Below are 20,662 nucleotides of genomic sequence, written 5' to 3' on the forward strand. Positions count from 1 at the left end.
GTAAATATAGAGAACTTGATCAAAATACTGAAGAAGTAAGGGTGGAAAGATATAAACTTCTGTGTCATTAAATCTCAAAAAAAAAAGGTAGCATTTGGGCAAATATTCACTATTTTACTATGCAAGAATATTTTGCTTGGGAATCTTCATATAGATACTGAAAAGAAGGTTTCCATGACCAAGAAAGAAAATATACTTTGCCAGATACTATGGCATAAAATCAATTTCTTCATAGTTGTTTATCTCATATCTCATCATCTTCAGATGATGGACCTGCTGCTACCAGTCACCATTTTCCCTTTTTTTTCCCTTCTCATTATCTAGTTTTAGTTTATCTAGAGTGGAAATTGAATGATGCCTTCATAGTTTCATGCAGAATAAGAAATTAACTTAGAAATTGAACTTTTTGAATGGAGTATCTGTCCTCTTTTCTTGAAACATCTAATTTCAACTTCTTATGTTTGTTAAGAAATAGAACGATACAGTTGTCGGACGATATCCTTTTCCTGACCCAGAGATGGGGCAACTGAAAGGTGTTTTAAAAACTTTTACTTCATTTTCAATCTCATGAGAAGAGTGAGACAATACAGATGTTATAATTCATGCCATCACAATCAGAAGCCAGCTATTTCCTAATTCCAATACACTATAAGCATTTATTGGCCTATCAGCTTTTTTGCCACACCATGCTGTAGATGCCTTAAAGGCAATCATCTAAAACTACCTCTTGTGGGTCCTACTACAATGCATTTTCATAGTTCTATTTCTTCAAAGTATCTAGTCTTATTTGCAAGGCCATCCTTTGAAACATTTTTTCTAGCTCCATTTCTCTCTCAACAATATCTGTCCTCTTCTGTGGCATTTCTGAGTCAGCATTTCTTATATTAAAGTTTGCATACAGGTGCATACTGTATGGGTCTGCGGTCAGAATTTTCTACAAATCCATTTCCCACATACAGTGTGAAATACAAATAATAGAATCAAATAAGCACTCTGTAAGCAAGATAAAGTGAGGCATGTGAGTTCACCCTTTTGGTGCTCTTTAGAATATATTTGAAAATACTGTGAGAGATCAAAAAATTGCTTTTCATCATTCCTAGATATTTTGCACCAAGGCATGCTACTACTAACCTATCATAAAATAACCACTGCCACTAAAAAAAAAGGACTGGTGGTTGTTTTATTCCAGCTCTTATAAAAGTTGCTCCTACTCCAAACAGTTTTGAAATTGCTTTGTTATCTCTTCTGTTCTCAATCACTGCTAATATTTCTGTTAATTTTAATAAGCTATTGATATTTTATGACTTGGAGAAATCAGACGGCTAAAGCCAAATGATCAGTGCAATAAAGACAGGGTGTAACTGAAGAAAATAACTTGAAAATCAATTAATGGCTATTTTATTTTATTATTCTATTTTATCTATGGTGACCATGGATATTTACAAGTATCATGAAAATGCTGAATGTAGAAGAACCATTTAAGTTTTTCCTAACAACTTTGTGACTTGCAATTTTAAGAGTATTGTTCTGATGAAATTTCTTCAGTATTTGTGCATTTTCTAATAAGACAGTCTACTTCTAAGACCCCGTGCAGATCTCTGCATGAGGTTAAACTTTCTAAGTTGCAATATACCAATGAGTTCAGGATAAAAATCTTGACAATGATTCTTCAATTTCTCGTACCAGATGGGAGAAATTTGTTATTAAAAAATCATGTTCTTTCATGAATATGTATTTCCTATAAGTATAGTGAGCAGCTAGAAATTTATTTCAACAATCCTTTGGGATGTCTGGACAAGTCATCAATTATATGTTTTTTTAAAAGTCACAATTCTTGATTCATTTAAAAAAGAATGTGAAACAATTTGTAGCCTTTAAATGAAGCTGCACAGCTGTTTTACTGTTAACCACGGTTGCTAAAATGAATGGCAATTTTCACTTTTACCAAAGGAAAAAAAAACCTAAAAAAACCAAAAAAGCACACAAGATCAAATTACATATTCTCACCATGCAGATCCATATAAACAGATTCTGCAGTTATTCAGTTTCAGCCGAAATGAAAACTCATAGCCAAGTTTCATCACACAAGAAGATAAATATATATAATCTACAAGTACATGTACGGTACTCTACATTTTCAGAATTTGGCATTTTTCTGCACTCTGGTGTTATGTGTAGTCAAAGGCACTTCTGGCCAGGGAAGAGTATCCTGCAATGACTGTACCAATAATGTTGTGGATGGAGTGTAAATGAGCCTTGCTTGGTCTTATCCTATGCAAGCTGTTACAGCTCCAGAGCTCAGTCCCCAAGGGGACTGGGTGCTAGAAGCCAGCTCGCTCTCAGACCAAGGCCGCGGGACAGCCCTAGCAAGCAGGGAATATTCAGCTCTTAGTGATTAGGCAGCTCTTATGATTTCAAGCTCTTTTGCTTGCTAGGTAGCTTTTCCCTTGGCCTAAGGCTCCAGCAGATGGTAGAGAAAGGGGAAGCAGAAGACGCTGGCTGTTCCACGAGTATGGCTTTATTGGAGGGTCCGTGAAGGGTCTCAGCACTTCTTTTTCCGAGTTAGTAGGGGTACCACAGGGGTTCACTGAATCCCCCAATCTCTTTGGACAAGCTTTAGAGAGTTTGTTGGAACAATTTGTCCTTGAAGAAGAAGTGCAGATCTTGCAGTATGTTGATGACCTGATGGTATCAGGAAAGGAAAAAGATCAGGTCAGACAAACTAGTATTAAACTTTTGAATTTTCTGGGGGAGAAAGGACTAAAAGTTTCCCAAGGGAAACTACAATTTGTGCAATCAGAAGTAACATACTTGGGGCACATAATAGGGGGAGGGTATAGGAAACTGAGCCCTGACAGGATTTCAGGTATTTTAGCTCTCCCAGCCCCAAAAACGAAAAGAGATGTGAGAAAACTCCTGGGCTTGTTTGGGTATTGTAAGTTATGGTTGGATCAATACACACAGAGTGTGAAATTTCTGTACAATAAACTAGTGGATCCAGAACCCCTAATTTGGACAGCTGAAGATGATCAACAATTGGAAAACTTAAAAAACAAATTGTCTTCTGCCCCGGTCCTAAGCTTACCAGACCTCAGGAAGGCCTTTGACCTGTTTGTGAGTGCAGAAGGAGGCATAGCCTATGGAGTATTAACTCAAGAATGGGGAGGGTGCAGGAAACCCGTGGCATACATCTCCAAATTGTTAGATCCAGTGGCTAGAGGCTGGCCAGTTTGTATACAGGCAGTAGCAGCAACTGCAATCCTGATAGAGGAGACTCAAAAATTGACCTTACAGGGAAAAATTAAAGTGCATACCCCTCATGATCTTAAGGCAGTACTGAGACAGAGAGCTCCGCAGTGGTTAACCGATGCTAGAATATTAAAATATGAGATAATACTAATGAATACAGAGGACTTAGAATTTATCACATCAAATGCCCTCAATCCAGCACAATTCCTAATGGGAGAGCCTATAGAGAATTTAGAACATGATTGTCTAGAATTGGTTTATCTCCAAACAAAAGTAAGAGAAGATTTGGAAGATCAGCCTCTAGCAACTGGAAGAAGCTTATTCATAGATAGCTCTTCGAGAATAGTAAATGGAAAAAGAGCTTCAGGTTATGCCACTATAGATGGAGAAACATTACAAATTGCAGAAAAAGGGAAACTATTCCCAAGCTGGTCAGCCCAAAGTTGTGAAATATATGCCCTGAAAAGGGGACTGGACTTACTGGAGGGGGACCGGGGAACCATTTATACGGACTCCCAATATGCGTATGGGACAGTTCACACATTTGGGAAAATATGGGAGGAACGTGGGTATTTAAGTTCAAAGGGAAAGAGCTTAGCCCATGAGAACCTAGTCCGATCAGTACTAGAAGCCCTACAAAAACCTACAGAAATAGCAGTGGTCCATATAAAGGGGCACCAAAGAGGAGACAGTTTAGAAGTTAAAGGAAACCGACTGGCTGATCAGATAGCCAAAGAAGCAGCTCTAGAACCAGGGGATCCAGTAAAAATTTTGAAGACAAAAATGACACCTGGAAATGGGGAAGAACCTATATTTAGTGAAGAAGAATTAGAAGCAATAAAAGATTTAAAGTTACATCAAGGACAACAGGGAGAGTGGTTAACCTCAGATGGACCGGTGTTTTTGAATAAAGCACTGGCTCGGACAGTGCTAACAGAACTACATAAATTAACTCACTGGGGAGTCCAAGGACTACGTGATCATTTCCTAAGAAATAACCTATGCATCGGGGTATATAGTCTGGCTAAAGCTGTTACCAGAGGGTGTATCATTTGTCAAAAAGTGAACCAGAAAGTTATGAGAAAAGTAGCACCTGGAGGAAGGGAATTAGCCTTGAGACCCTTCCAAAGCATGCAGATAGATTTCACTGAAATGCCCCCAGTGCAAGGATACAGATATTTACTGGTTATAGTTGATCATCTCACACACTGGGTAGAAGCCTTCCCGACCAGGAGGGAAACAGCTCAAGTCGTGGCAAAAGCAATCCTAGAGAATATTATCCCCAGATATGGTATTGTGAACACCATAGACTCAGACCGAGGTCCACATTTTGTGTCCCAAACATTACAAAATATAATTGAGGCTTTAGGAATGAAATGGAAGTTGCATACTCCGTGGCACCCCCAGAGTTCTGGGAGGGTGGAGCGAATGAACAAAACTCTCAAAAATGTATTAACTAAATTGATTGAGGAAACAAAGATGAATTGGCTGAAGTGTTTGCCCCTAGCGCTATTGCGCATCAGAACGAGACCTCGGGCTGACATAAGAATTTCACCTTATGAAATGATGTTTGGGCTGCCATTCTTGTTAACACCTTATAGCACAGGAGACTATCTGGAAGGGGAAGAAGCTACCAGAAAGTAGTTAGAAATAATTGGAAGAACTCTGGAGGGACTTAGAAAGAAAGGATACCTTCCTCAAACTTCCCCTCTCGACACAAAAGTTCACAACATTAGTCCAGGAGATTGGGTTTTGATAAAATCATGGACTACGGGAACATTAATGCCTAAATTTGAAGGCCCCTTCCAGGTGCTCCTGATCACAAATTCAGCTGTGCAGACCAAAGAAAAAGGTTGGACTCATATCACAAGAATAAAAGGGCCAGTCTCACCCCCAGGTACGGGACCGGATCCAACATCAGCTTCCCCCTCTGGCATTGGACCAGAGTCCACACCACTCTCACCCCCCCAGCGCTGGACGAGATTCATCTGCTTCACAAGATAAAACACCTGAGTACACTGTGGTAAAAGGACCAAAAGATTTAAAGTTGACTCTCAGAAGGAAGAGTCAAAAAGACTGAACTGTGTGGAAAAAATTGTTTGTTAAGAGTTCTAATATTGCTTAAAATGTTTTAAGACTGTTCTGTGTAAACTATGTTGGTAAAAAGTTTAAGACTGTAAATAAGTAAGTCTGGTTAAGTTCCCCAATTTAATTTTAAAGACTCCAGGTTAATCCTCTACAGAACACTCCCCTGGGAGGGGAAACCAAAATTGGTAGGGAACAGACCAAGAGAGGTTTAAGCAGAAAAGCGGGTAGAAGGGACTCTAAAGAGCTTGGAAGCTTTTCCTCAGTAAAATTCCCCAAGAGGCAAGGCCGGGTGGGCAGGCGGAAGGCAGATGGCCCATACCGGACTCTTGGGAAGGGTAGTAATGATGGCTCTGATTGCTGGTGGTGCTCAGGGGAGCCCAGCTGAGCCGTGCAATGAATGCTACCAACCCCTCTGTGAGGAGGAAGTGAGCTCCTTGTCGAGAGTCCACATCAGTTCTAACCCTCATTGTGTTAACCTCTCCCAATTGGTCTTTTATCAGAAAAATAAGAGAGTGTATTGGAGAGCATACTATACTGCCACTTTTAGGCAGCCACTCCTAGTAGAGTGCCCTATAGGGGAAGTCTGGTTGTGCTTTGAATGTGATGCTGCTGAAACAAGCTCAGCAGATCTAGCGAAAAGCAAAGAAATGGTGAAAATGGTAAGAAAAATTGTTTGTTACAAGTATTTATATGAGTGTACTGGAAAAGAGATAAACCCCTTTAGAACACATTTCAGGGGAGCTCAACCCCTAGGTTTGATCGTATCTGGCAGCTGCACCACTAGAGTAATAAAACCAATTTTCTTATTACCCAAAGAAACTGGATCAAGTTTGGGAGTTCCTATATATAATGATTTGGGAGAAATTAAACAGAACAAGCAAAGTGGAATAGAAATGGAGAAAATCCAAGACTGTAAAAGCCAAATTCAGATCCCAATATCTATGTTAAACAAAGTTATCCGGCTCCAGGCAGTATTAAAAATAAAGAATTCAATTATTAAGAACATTTCAAACGAAATAAAAAGGTTAGCATGTGTAAATAATGAAGAACAAACTCCTACACTTGATCCCAGTGGGTGGGAGAACCTGGAGATTTTCAAAAAGGATGTATGGGAAAAGGTAGTTTTTCTCACTGTGTGTGTACTTGGAGGATTGCTCTTTTTACTATGCTTGTTTATCTGTTTTAGTAGAATAGTACTTGCCGTGCAGACCAACCTGAAGAAACCAAGGAAAGTAACAAGGTTAAGTAACCATGATTACCAAAGTGCACAAGAGATTTATAGTAGATTCAAAACAAAAAACTGGGAGTTGATGCGAGCTTAGAATTTAAGCTCGATCAAAGAAATAGAGGGGGGACTGTTATGAACAAAAATTCAGTTAATATTTTTTTCTGTGAGAAAAAGTTACCACTACTGCTGGGCTGCTGCCTTTGTTATTGTAATCACGGGTCGTTGTCGTTAATGGTTGTTTTTGTATTAGTAAAAGCCCTGGCTGGGGCGAGTTAATGGCCCTTCTCCTGAGACTGTAATGGGTGGGGACCTTCCCAAGGCTAAGCTGTACCTTTCCCAGAATAGTGAAGACACCTGAGAGGGTGGGGGGGGGGGGTTATGCAAAGTGACTCCCAAGACCAGAATGCTTTGTGGAACCCCCGACTCCAAACCCACGGAGAAACCCCAAAAACAACGAGCCACCTAAGAGTTGAGAGACTGGAGTGATGTCTGGACGTGAGGAGCCGAGTGCTGAGCCTGCAGAGACGCGGAACACCTTCGGACCCTCTCGCCCTGACCATGAGAATTGACCCCGGCGGTGAGACCAAGCTGACGGAATGGGAGGGGCACCATCTGATGGGAATACCACGCCCCAAAGGCTCCCAGCGAGGACTGGATTCCCCCAGCTCTGCCCCTTGCAGACAGAGCTGTGCATATCCTTCTCCTCTGAGTCGCCCGGCGAGAGACGACGGGAGACTGCAGCCCCGCCGAGCTACCCAATCCTGAGCTGATCACTTTTAATAAAGGCATTAAACAGGAGAAGTAGTCTCCTGGCCCTTGTTTATTTCAGAGGGTATGGCGGCAGGGACGGTGAACGTGGCCCCCGGGGCCGGACACGGGAAGGAAGCGGGGCCGGGGAGATGGGGGGCTGCAGGAAGCGGGGAGTTGGGCAGAGAGGGTCCCGCGAAGGGGGGGTATGTGGGTGGGGGCTGCTTGGCCTCTTCCTTCGAGGTGGTTTCTGCAGGAAGCACTGCAGAGCCCAGCGACTGTGCGGCATGCAAATCACATTCCTCTGTTATCTTATCAGCGCAATTAGCATATGAAGAGGAAAGATCTGTTAGTTTGGAACTTTTTTCAGAGTTCGATTTTTCAATCGTTTTTGTTATTATATGAAATAAAGGTAAGAAGTTAGTAACAGAAAAGTCCTGTTTTGTTTGAGACATATAAATGGTGTTTCCAACTGTATCCCAATAGGAATTTTCAGTAATTGTGGTCTTATCAGTTTCAGGGAAATTCAGCACAATCCAAGATACAAATTTTTTAATAGTCTTTTTTGACAGACTACCTTTAGAAAAAGTGAAATTGTTTACAGATAAGGTTTCTACAATGGTTAAATTTAACTCTCTCTCACGTGTTGTTAGTCTTAGGGTGCTTAAACAAGTACCCATGATTTTACAAGCCCTTTCCACAGAAAAACGAGAAAAAAAGAAGAAAAAATAAAAAAGGTTTTTAGAGCACCCAAAGGTATGCGCGCAATCCTAATACTTACGATACTTACGTCCTTTGGGGTCAGGGGTGTGTGGAAGGGTGTCTGCTCCTCAATTCTCCTCAGACTTTATCTTGTCCAGATGTTTCTTGAGGGTCGAATTGAGCCTTCCGCAGAGAGGATTTTCTAAAACGAAAAGTCCTTTCGCAGAAGTAGAGACTTCCCAAACAGGCAATAACAGGAGGCCCTGAAAGGCTCCGATGCTCAGGTGACACTTCGCTCCTGGGGGCCAGGGTCCGACAACATGTTGGGTGGCCACTTAAATGAGCCTTGCTTGGTCTTATCCTATGCAAGCTGTTACAGCTCCAGAGCTCAGTCCCCAAGAGAACTGGGTGCTAGAAGCCAGCTCGCTCTCAGACCAAGGCTGCGGGACAGCCCTAGCAAGCAGGGAATATTCAGCTCTTAGTGATTAGGCAGCTCTTATGATTTCAAGCTCTTTTGCTTGCTAGGTAGCTTTTCCCTTGGCCTAAGGCTCCAGCAGATGGTAGAGAGAGGAGAAGCAGAAGACGCTGGCTGTTCCACGAGTATGGCTTTATTGGAGGGTCCGTGAAGGGTCTCAGCTCTTCTTCTTCTGAGTTAGTAGGGGTACCGTATGCTACTTTTATACCCTTGGCCCGGATCCAATCCTGACCAATGGCAAAGGTGTTAGAGTGACCATAAGTGACCAATAGTAGGGTTAACAACATATTGCCTTACATGGCTATAGGGATAAGGTACAAGGCGGATGTCCCTGGAGACAGGAAACTTCTTTGCCGCTGTGTCAGCATTCTATTCTCCAAGGGGCCCTGGCTAAACCTGAGGGGTTTACTACAGGAGTGGACCTATTACTCCTCTGACTTCCTTTAAGTTCTTCAGAAAGTTCAGTCTTACTTACAGGTTTCATTTAAAATTCTGGAATTTCTTCCTCTCTCAGAGGTGAGGGTTCTGTGCTTTCATGAAAATCAAATTCAACACTGTCACCATTATTTCATCAGACCTTTTACAAATATCACCATCCCCATCATCAGGTGATATTATTAACTTCAGAATGAGTTTAATTGCTAAAGATTTTAGTTTTTTTTAATAATGTTAATTTCAATTTTTCTTTTAAGGTTTTTGTTTTTTCCTTTGATCCTTTTACCTGTTGTTTTAATTTGTTATTTCATCATCTATTGCCTCCATTGGCAAGCAGATTTTAAATATGGTGTAAGTTCATGACAAAATTCCTGTTTTATCTTTCAGCAATTCCTGTTTATCATTTATTTTCTCTTGTATTTTTTCCCCAATGAAAGCAGTTATCTACTGGCCAAGGGTCATTAATTTCTGTATGAACACTTTCCTCTGTAGATAATCTGCTAAGCATTTGGTCTGTTTTTCTAAGTCATTTGCCATCCTGCCTTTAACTATGTTAATAACATTATGAATTGTCAAAGGCACTTTGGGTCAGAGAACACTACCCTTCTGACTGTGCCAATAACATGGATCAAGTGAGAGCATTAGACAAGACCTGCCTAACTCATATTTTTGGCAGCAGCTCTACTTGGGTGACATGCACATAAATTGCTCTGGCTCATGAATTCTCAAGAATGACATATCAGGCTATATTATAAAATGAGTTATTTACTGAATAGACAGGATATTAACAGACAAAAACCAGAGTCACTTACTACACAGGATAAAACAAAATACTAGTACATTACACCAAACAATGCTCAACATAAATATACCTATGTTGTAGCTAGCAGGAGAACAATATAGAGTAGGAGTCAGTCTAACTTACACTGAATTGATGATGTTTTACACTAAGGATCAAGAGTAAATTTTAGAAAGGACTTTGAGACAACCTGACTTATGCACTTATTGCATAAATGTGGGCTTTTCCCCTAAAATCAGTATGCCGCTTTACTCTCTTGAAGACTGAGTGAAAGGATTTAGTGTGGTAGTAATTATTTTCTTTTTTACTGTGATGTTGTCTTATCAGAAATCTGTATAGTAAAGGACACTGTCTGATTCTTGATTACTTCTCTATCAGTGGGCAGATAATCTCTTGTGCATCACCTCCACTCTGAAGGTAGACAAATGCTACCTCCACCGCGATTTCACCTTTGAATGCATGTACTGATGACTCAATCATGATGCAGTCCTTCAGAAATCCCACTCCCTAACTTGAAAAAAATTTCTGTGGTTAGGTATTTGAGTTGATAGGTGTGGGAACTCAGCACATCACTCCGGATGTCCAGAGTTACCGAGACTGTTGCCTTCTGATATAAGGCAAGGCGACCTGGTTCTGAGGAACAGCACAGTGACCCAAACTCTCCAGGGTCGCTTGGGCCAAGGAGCACGCAGACACCAATGTGGTGGACGGTCCAAAGGCCTTTATTATCTCATCTCGTGGGGTTTTATAATCTAGGGGGTCTTCTACGTCAGAGGGGGTCTGTCTTTACTATCTATGGTTAGTAAGGAGTGGAAAGTTACTGGATAGGGAATGGAAAGTTACTGGCACTCGGTTTAGGGAGGCTACATTCCTATGATAATTTCTTATCTTAGGGGAACAGGGGATCCTGCCTTCCCGTTACATCGCAAGATCTTCCAATCGCCTGTCCCTATCTACCACATCTCCCCCCCTTTTTCACAAATAAATGAGGTAGTCATAGACATAGGCACTGAAATGAGGTATAAGGTTGTAGTTAGACAGGGAAAGGGGTTTGGTAAACCTGAGTACGTTTTTGCCAGACAGGTTTAGGACTTGTGACTGGCAGTGTTCCCTGGTTGAATTCACAGCAGTTGTCGCCAGCCTATGAACAGGATGTTGGCCCGTTCTAGGCGGGTCTGAACAAATGGACTAGCTTGTTCAGCAGGCATGGTCCGAAGGTAACTGCTAGAAGCAGCAATGCCAATGGGCCTATTAGGGTAGAAATCAGAGTGGTTAGCCATGGTGGTTGATTGAACCAGGACTCGAACCAACCCTGTTGGGCTTCCCTGTCCTTCTGCCTCTGAGCCAGTCTGTTTCGGAGTTCCGCCATGGAGTCTCTTACGACTCCTGTGTGGTCTGCATAGAAGCAGCACTCCTCTTTCAAGGCGGCACACAGGCCTCCTTGCTGCATGAACAGGAGGTCCAGTCCTCGCCTGTTCTGCAAGACCACCTCCGAGAGCGAGGAGACTGACTTCTCTAGAAGGGAGATGGATTTCTCTATCCTTTGCAAGTCCTCATCGATTGTCATTTGCAGCTGGGACAGTCCTTGGTGTTGGGTCGCTAAGGCTGAGACACCCGTTGCCATTCCTGCTGCTCCTAGACCAAGCAGCATTGCGATAGTTACACCTGTTATTATTTCTCTTTTGTGGAGCCGGCTGGGTTCCTCGAAAAGGTGATACACTTCTTCGTCTGAGTGGTACAGGACCCTAGGAACAATCAGAACTTGGACACAAAAGTTGTTAGAGTCATCGAATTTGGCAAGGAACACACAGGGACTCACTCCAGATTGCTGGCAAACCCACATCCCAGATGTGGATGGGACTACCCGACTTATTGTTTTTCCTGTTGGGCTTGACAACCTTGGTGCAGAGGTTGCCTCTCCGCCTAGCTAGGGTTGCATTGCCAAAGCGTCTGCCCCGGCCTGTGACTTGACTCAGGGTGATTCCTTTGCAAGGGTTATCCCATCTGCACTGGTGAGGGGCGTCGGCTGTGGAGTAACTGAAGGGAGTGTTTAAAGCGACTCCTTCGTAAAAGGGGGGTTTGACATCGTAACAAAGCCAGCAGGATTCAGTTAGGTTAGGGTTGGATTCATTCAGGGATACAAAGGTAGCTTCTAACATACGAAGGATTTGGTCTGAGTCTGACCCGGCTGAGCGGCCTATCTGAGAGGCTTCCGCATGGCCGGTCGGGACGTTGCTGACCCTTGTGGGTAAGGTTTTGGGGTAGGTTGCGTTTCTCCCTTTCGGCACGCTTTTAATCACTTTGTTGGGTCCGACCGCTCAGGGCGCCAACAGTTGGAGCCTGGTAATTCACACATTCACCCTCTCTTTCGACCCTTGAAGGACTACTGTCCACGTTCTGCCTATGGCCCAACTGGGGTGATGTGGCTGCAAGACCGTCATGTTATAGCTAGTACATTTCGAATTTTTGGGACTTTATGGTGATTTCGATAGAAGCTTCCGTGAAGGAAGACGGGTGTTTTGCAGCCGCTGGTGCCCAGGTGAACTGTAAGAATTTGTCGGGCTCTTGTGGATCCCACCCAGGCCCCAACAGTCTGGCATCTGTAACTATGGTTTCATAGCCCCAGTGCCCACAATATCCCCCCCCTGGGTGATTGCAGTAGCTTTTCCCAGGGTTTGAAGCTGGGCACCAGTAGGATAAGTACATGTGTGTGGCGTGTGGAGAATTGGGGTCTACCTTTGGTCGTCCTGGAAACAGGTCGATGATCCGGAGCACGAAGGATGGGGTGTTCGGTGTGGTGATTTCTTTGAGCACCTTGTTACTACTAAGGTGTCGCATGACCCACCTGAATGGCCGATGGGGGTAGTGGTCTGGGCTGGCTTGCCCTCTGGCAACAAGCCCCAACAGCAAAATCACACAGAAACACCTTTGATGCTTGGGTCTCACCCGTGCGGGTCTCTCGGGTGCTGCCTGGCGGCTTGGTGGTCTGTCACTTTCCTCTGGAATGGGGATGTACGCGTCACGAGGACGTCCCACAAGCATGTCCTGTAAACAGAAACTCACAATTCTCATCAGTCTCATTCTGCTCGTTATGAAGGTCAGGCTTAATTGACTTAAGTGGACACCACCTGATTTTGCTGTCCTTTTTGACAGCTGCGTACCCTCGCCCTGTGAGCATCAACCTCCAGCCCCGTTCCCATTCGCCTAGCTCGTTTCTAATTACCACCTGTGGGCCCTCCTCTAGCGTTCGGTTGGCCGAGTGTTTTTGAACGGGACTGTTTGTTTCACCTCCCCTAGGGAACTGATTCAGTGCTAGCAAAGCAGTTGCCAGCATACGCGCCTGATCTCCTGGGGGAATGGCATTGGCAAAGCCCTCTGCTTTCGCCAATACTTCTATCTTGGTTTTCAGGGTCTGATTTGTTCTCTCTACTGTGGCCTGCCCGGTACTGTTATACGGGATACCTTGCACTAATGTGATGCCCCATTTTGAGGCGAATTCTTGCACTGGTTTGGAAGTGAAATTGGACCCATTGTCCGTTTTGATCTGCTTGGGGATACCAAGCCAAGCCATGGCTGTCAGCCAGTGTTGAATTGTGGCCTTGGAGTTTGTTTTGGGGTGCTGTGTGGCTATGATCATTCCGCTATAAGTGTCCACTGTCACTGCAAGCCATACTCGGGGCTTCAGCAGTTGACACCAGGTAAAGTCCGACTGCCAGATCTCTGAAGGCTTGAGACCTCTTGAGTTGACCCCGCAAGTCCATAGGGGTGACTTCTGGCAATAAGGGCAAGTGGCTACCACATGTTTTGCGTCCGCTGTCAGGATTCTGCATTTCTTCGCCAGTGCTTTGGCTCCGATGTGGAGCGACTCGTGCAGTTGATGAGCTTCCTGCAACGTCCATACGCCTTTTGCTGCGGCGTCCGCTTTGTCGTTGCCAATCTGGAAGTAACCTTTGACTGGGTCATGGCTGTTGATGTGAATGACTGACACGGTGCCCTGTCACGAGGAGAGTGCTTCTTCCAGCATTAGGGCTGCTGCTGATGTTGACACTCCTGGTCCTGCCATGGCTAGGCAAAGCCTTGCCACGAATATATGAAGTGTTATAGCCACCAGCTGGGTGCTTTTCCATGCCCGGGACTGCCCTCCCACTCCGTTCACTGAAAGGACTTCTTTGAATTGCCAATGTCCGGGCCAATGTGCTTGGGGAAAAATCATGCAATCTGATCCCGTGTCCGCCCAAAACTGAAACCCTATGATGTGTGGATCCTGACTGCCATAGAGACGGCATGTCCCCCACACCATCAGGGGTTCCTTTCCTATTCTCATGGCCAAGGCCACCCAGGGATCCTGCTCTGGGGTGTCTCCTGCTGGCCCTGTACCACCAGCACAGGTTGTGGTAGTGGGGGGTGCGAGGGTACTGATGGTGCTGCATAACTCTGCCATTGCACCGTAGGCGGGGATGCAAAATTGACTGCTCCCTGTGGGGGCATGGGGTATGAGGGTCCCCTGCCTCACTGGGGGTTGCTGTACCTGGGCCGCTGCATATTCCAGGTGGGAGGGGGCTGGATGTGGCCTGGCTGCCCCCTCCCTCTCCCGTTTCCCTGAGGCCTGGATCTGCATTCCTTAGCTAAGTGCCCCTTCCTTCCACATGCCCAGCACAGTCCCCTATATCCCCCTTGGCGTGATGGAGCAGCTGCTGATAGACGCCTTGGCTGGGGGCAGTTTACTGCCAAGTGGCCTGCCTGGCCACACTTAAGGCATGCCATCACACTGGTTATTGCAGTGTGAACTGCTGCTTGGATGGGAGCTAGGTGTTCCTCCTTTGCAACGTGTCTGATCATGGCTGCTGTATTAGACCCAGATGGCAGACCTTAAAATGTCCTTGGTGGCTGAGTTGCATTACTGGTGTAGGCAGTCTGCCAGCACGGGACCCTTAGCTTCTGAGGGTAATGAGGAGGAATCTAATGCTGCCTGAAGCCTGTCCACAAACTGAGTGAAGCTCTCACTCTCACTCTGTTTTATAGTTGACCCTGGTGAAGGTTTGGCTACTACTTTGGAAGTAGCACGAATGGCTTCTCGGGCAGCCCGCGTGGTTGTCATAACCTCATGGGCCCGCAAGCCCTCAGCCTGGGCCTGGGGGGTAATCATAGTGGGGTCTCTGCCCATCAACCTCTGTATGCTGGAACCGTGCAGTGGATGGTCAGGTCCCGTTATCTCGGCTAGCTCCTTTATGCATTGATCCTCCCACTCTTGTTTGAAAACAATCATCCCCGCGCCATCGAAAATCATACTACACGTCTGCTTAATATCAAAGGGCAACATATCATCTCCTCCAAAAACGCCGTCAATGAGTGTGGTAACCATGACAGAATTAATTCCCTTTTCTGCAATCGCTTTAATGATTGCCTGGACGTCCTTTGGATTAACCGGGGAATAGGTCCTTCGTTGGTTTTCGCCTGCCCCCCCCACCACGGACCGGGAACACCAGATTGGCAGACGGGGCCCATTCCGCGCAAGCTATCTTTATTTTCCGCCAATCTGTAAGCGGGGTCCGGTCTTTCTCTAATAACCCCTTCACCCACGCGGGAGCGCTGCGACTAGAGACCTTATATGCTGCTACTCTCACTCTGTTAAAGCTAGAATCTGAATCGGAGTCCTCCGATTCCCTCTTGAGCATAGAGCTCGAGCCTGAGTTGGAGTTGGAAGTCAAATGACCGAGCATTTCCGGGCTGCTCTGCCTTTTTCTCGGGGTCCGACCCCGCCCCTTCCTGCGGGGGTCGGGCTGTTCCCTCCCCCTGGGGTCCCCCCGCCTCCTGCTGGGGGAGGTCCTTGCCCTATAAGGACCTAATTTGAATACAGCGCTCTGACTGGTCTTACGCTCCACCGCGGGGGCCGCCCCTTCTCCCCGCTCACCTGCGCATGCGTTGTTAAGCAGGCTGACTGCGTTTCCGCCCCCCGCCTCCTCCCTTCCGCCCTTGCCATGCAGTTCGGCGCCATTTTCAAACGCATATGGCGGGGGCGAGTTTTTACCAATCCCTATGGCGTCCAACAATCCGGCCGCTTCCCGCGCCTCTTCCGCAAGCCCCTGCCAAAAGGACCGCGTGCGCTGCTCTGCCCCCTGCATCAGATCGGTGACCGGCGGGGAAGGGTTGGGTAGAGAAACCACGGATTTTTCGGAAGGTTCCGCAGGGGGGGCCAGGACCCAGCGGGCTCTGCGGGAGGGTCGGGGGGTCATCTGAGGGCTCCGGGGGATCTCCTGGGGGCTCTGGGGGGTTTGGGCTCAGGCTTGGGGAGGGGTGGAACGTGACCAGTCCCCGCGTATTCCCGCCTTCAATCCGATTGCTCTCAGAGGTGGTTTGCATTGAAACCCCCACCCCCAGCTTTGGTGGAGCTAATAAACGTGTACACGCAGCTTTCCACGTCTCCTGTTCTTCTAACGCCTTGCGTAGGGCCTCTTCTACTTTCCCCCACGCTTTGAGGCTTTTACCACTGTCTGAGGACTTAGTGTCCTCTGCTAAAGCGGAAGTGCACTTCTCCCACACTTCCAAATACAATATTTTTACCGGACGTCCAATCGGAGCCTTGCAATAGCAAGATTAAAATTCCTGAGCTCACATTTAATTCCCCATTGCTCATGAGCCTGACTTATGACCTTCGCTGTGGATTTCATGGTCCACACTGGTCCGAGGGCATCCCCTCCGTTGCACTAGGCCAGCTGTGCAGCCGCCGTCCTCTGTCCAGGAGAATCCTCATTCCCCGGGCGCTGATCGGCTCCCAGGTTTTGGCACCAGTTGTTGCCTTCTGATATAAGGCAAGGCGACCTGGTTCTGAGGAAAAGCACAGCAATCCAAACTCTCCAGGGTCGCTTGGGCCAAGGAGCACGCAGACACCAATGTGGTGGAGGTCCAAAGGCCTTTATTATCTCATCTCGTGGGGTTTTATAATCTAGGGGGTCTTCTACGTCAGAGGGGGTCTGTCTTTACTATCTATGGTTAGTAAGGAGTGGAAAGTTATTGGGTAGGGAATGGAAAGTTACTGGCACTCGGTTTAGGGAGGCTACATTCCTATGATAATTTCTTATCTTAGGGGAACGGGGGTCCTGCCTTCCCGTTACATCGTAAGATCTTCCGATCGCCTGTCCCTATCTACCACGAGACAACCCTTGGCGGGCTCGGAAATCCTGAAATGTTGCCAGAAGTGCTTGGTGGTTGGATTTTGACCCTGCACGGGATGTGCCACCTGTATGAGGACAAGAGAATCACTTGAGGATAAGTGGTGTAAGAATTAATTATTCACAGGGTGAAAATACAGGTTTTAGGATTTTGGTACAGGGGGGTTATGGAGACAAGATGGAGGAATCAGGGCGTGTCTTGTCCTTCTTCTTTCTTCTTCTTGTCATCCATCTTCTGTAGTGATGTTGGCACTTTGGGATTGGTTCATAGTGAATGTACACTTGTTAATATGAGTGAATGGTATTGGAAAATAAAGGTAAATATAATATATGTCGTTTTTAGTATAAAAATAGACAACCGCCCAGTGGGAGGCCAGTGTGCCCTTGGCTGCCTTGCTGGTCAGAGTCAGACCTCTGTCAGGCTGGAAGAAAATTTTGTAGATAAGAAATAATAAACAATACTGAAGACTGAAAATCTGAAGAGTGCACTCGTCCTTTGGAGTGCGGGCTGTCCCAAGGCCATCCTACGCGTGACCAGGCAGAAACAAAAGCCGGACCCGTCAGATAGGGGACATGGCAAGACAGTGATAAAACAGAGAACAAATAACAGATAGAAGGCATTGTGGTGATTTTTGAGCCTGTCCTTCATTTATCTGGCACTTTCTCTTCATTGCATTAGTTTTTATTAGAACTAAAGCATTTTCAAGGGAAAATAGCCTAAGGACAATCTTGATTATTTCAGACTGCAATAACTAAGATATATAAATTACAATGGATCAGGAAAATACTTCTCAGATGGAATCTGACTTGGCTGCCATAGTGCCTAGCATAACAGCATTTTCCTTCATTTAAATATGCCCTCATCATAAGCCTCCAGTTACTTCCTTGCACAAAAATAAAAATCTTCAGAGATTTCACATATCCTACCCTCAGAACAAAGACTCTACTGCAAATTTAATTGAAAACACCTATAGAAAATACTGTTCTTCAAGGACTCTGACATTCCACTTTTTCATAGGACTGCGTAAGATGGGTGCTACTTCTTAGTGAAATGGACAAATGTGTAGCTTACTTGAAAAAATATTTCAGAGTCAGAATCAGCACATGAAGTGAACAGGTATTCTCTCCTTCCCTGCTATTGATTGTGCCATATGACTTGAAAAATTACTAACCTGTCATTCCCTAAACTTTCCTATGTAAGAAATGAAGGTAATAATACTTTACTTTTCAGATATATCAGATGCAATTACATGAATCGGACTACAGCAGGCAGCCCTGCTAACAGCTACCAGAGGGGATTTGGAATTTGACCTATTACTGGAATCTATATTATACCAAACAATTTTCATAATATTCCATACCGTAAGTCATTCCCCAAAGTCTGAGAACTGGTGGATCACAATTCACACCCAGATCCAAAGTTTTCAGTGTGCATTTCACTTGCAGATAGAAGCATGTTCTGAAGGCACATTTTCACTGCTCTATAATTCCCATGTCTTTGCTACCAATGTTACAAGTTATATACATACATCAAATCTGGAGTTAATAATGCCTTTCAAATGCCTCTCAGACTTACCCAATACTGTCCCATCCCAAAAACAGACACTGAAGTTACAATACAGAATGCAGCTGGCTGTAGTTACAATGTTCACACAAAACAGGTAACAGACCAGCTAAAAGCATGCACTCAATGTTTTGACAAATGAAAAGCATTAAATAATTTTGTATTGTAAATGTCACCTCTACTCCATACCCAAAGAACTACAAGTTTGAGAAAAATCTCTTGCAGATTTTATTTATCTGACTTTACTAATGAATCATTGAATATGCAATTTGGGCTCTCCCAAGTTCATACTTAAAACTAGGCTTTTGTAAGACATGAAAAAAAAAGCAAGCAATGTCATGTGTCCAGCTTTGAGGAAAAGATATATTGCTAGGGCATTTTTTGGTGGGTTTTTGGTTTGGATTTTATTTCTGGGGTTTTAGTTTTTCTTTTTTACTTAATAGAAAAGAAATATGGAGGCCATATTTTAGCATTTACCCAAATTATTACTCAGGTTCTTAGGAAATGTTTTTGCTGAGTTTTTTTTAAAGGTCAAGATTGAGCTCTCTGAGATTATCTGGTAAAACCTTTTGCTTTCTGAATGGCTATACCCCTTTCTCATTAGTTTAATTATGTAAAATTGAGTATTTCTTTATTCTTTGTAACTTGAAAATATTTATGTTTCAAAAGATTTAGCAAAATAGCTATGTTAGACTAGGAATTCTTATAAATAAAATTTTAAAAACTGAGGGGCGAGAAAAGATACAAGACAAAGAAACTAGATATACTAAACCCATTTCTTGTTTATTTTAGTTGCCCATAGGACTTAATTCTTAAATATTAAAGTACTTAATTATTCCAAGTAATGAGTTAAATAGTTTCATTTGGATCTGCTTGTCTGCTTGAACCCATGATGACCCTCAAATAACACTTCATGTGGGTTTCTTCTGTAGGAGATACTGCAAACCTGATATATCTTCATTATCATGTAATGTAAAGAGTATCTCACTGGACTTGCCAAATAACACAATTGTTTCAGAAATAGAGTAACCAGTGATTCATTGTGGACATTTTTTAGTACTTCCTGTTACTAAAGAGTGTAAAGCAAACCTGCATCCCAAGGAAGAATGTGTCCTTGAAGAAATGCAAGTGAAAGATGACAGTCCACCTTCAAAACCTCCCCTTTTATCTGTGTATTTCTATCTCAGCTAACACATACCTTAGAAAATGCAGTGTGCCTGAATTCCCCTAGCCAGGGGAACTCACATAATAGAAAATACCTGCAGTCATAAAAATAATTTGTGCCTTAATTCCCTTTTAGTTTGATGTTCCATGTTGTGAAAGACAAATAGGACCCCCACTTGACAGAGGATTCTAATTTGGTTAAATTATGCCACTAGCAAGTGAATTGTCAAAGTAGGGCAACAAAGCCAAAGGCTGTCTGACGTAAGTCACACCTAACTCATCATTACATTTGCCCTTTCACATGCATGGTGTCTTGTTCCTGTTACTACAAGTTGCATATTGATGACAGTAGCCCTTGATCCCCTGTGCTCTTAGAAAAAGTAATTCAATCCAGTAGCTCGAATCAATGTATGCTACAACGTGTTCTTGAAGTCTAATATTAGTAAATAGATAAACAAGGAGCACATGAGGGAGAGCAAAAGGAGAATTTTCTTATGTTGAAGGAAGTTGGAAGAGTAGAGGGTTTAAATATGTGGATTTCTACAGCTTATATTCTAAAAAATTCAAGTATATAAAATAAAACTAGATATTGTACATCCCGGCATCTGCTTATTTTTAATTGTTTACTTATTTTTCAGAAGACAAAAGAGTCAAGTCACTGTGTTAATCTTGTTGAACTAATAACTGTAATTTATTGGTAAAACAAGTAACTTTTCTTTCTTCTTTCATTGTTTATAAATTCACTGTATTAATATTCTGTGAAATCTGTGAAAATGGAACTTAACATAATGGTCTTCCAAAAACTTATATCCTGTAAAGTAGATCAAATTTTACTCTTAACTATATTTCTTTTCTTTTCCATATGAAAGGACAGAGGGTTTCTTCCATTCTCACTACACACAAATCTCTAGTAGTAGAAGCTTAAGTTATTGTGATGTTATAGTTAAATTATAGCTTAAGTTACTGTTCCTAGCTGATGAATAATTCTCACTGTTAATCAAAAGCCACTATAATCACTTGGTTTTCTTTGCCTCAAAAAGAG

The sequence above is a fragment of the Ammospiza caudacuta genome, chromosome Z (genome assembly GCF_027887145.1).
Source record: "Ammospiza caudacuta isolate bAmmCau1 chromosome Z, bAmmCau1.pri, whole genome shotgun sequence".
NCBI classification, from domain to species: Eukaryota; Metazoa; Chordata; class Aves; order Passeriformes; family Passerellidae; genus Ammospiza; species Ammospiza caudacuta.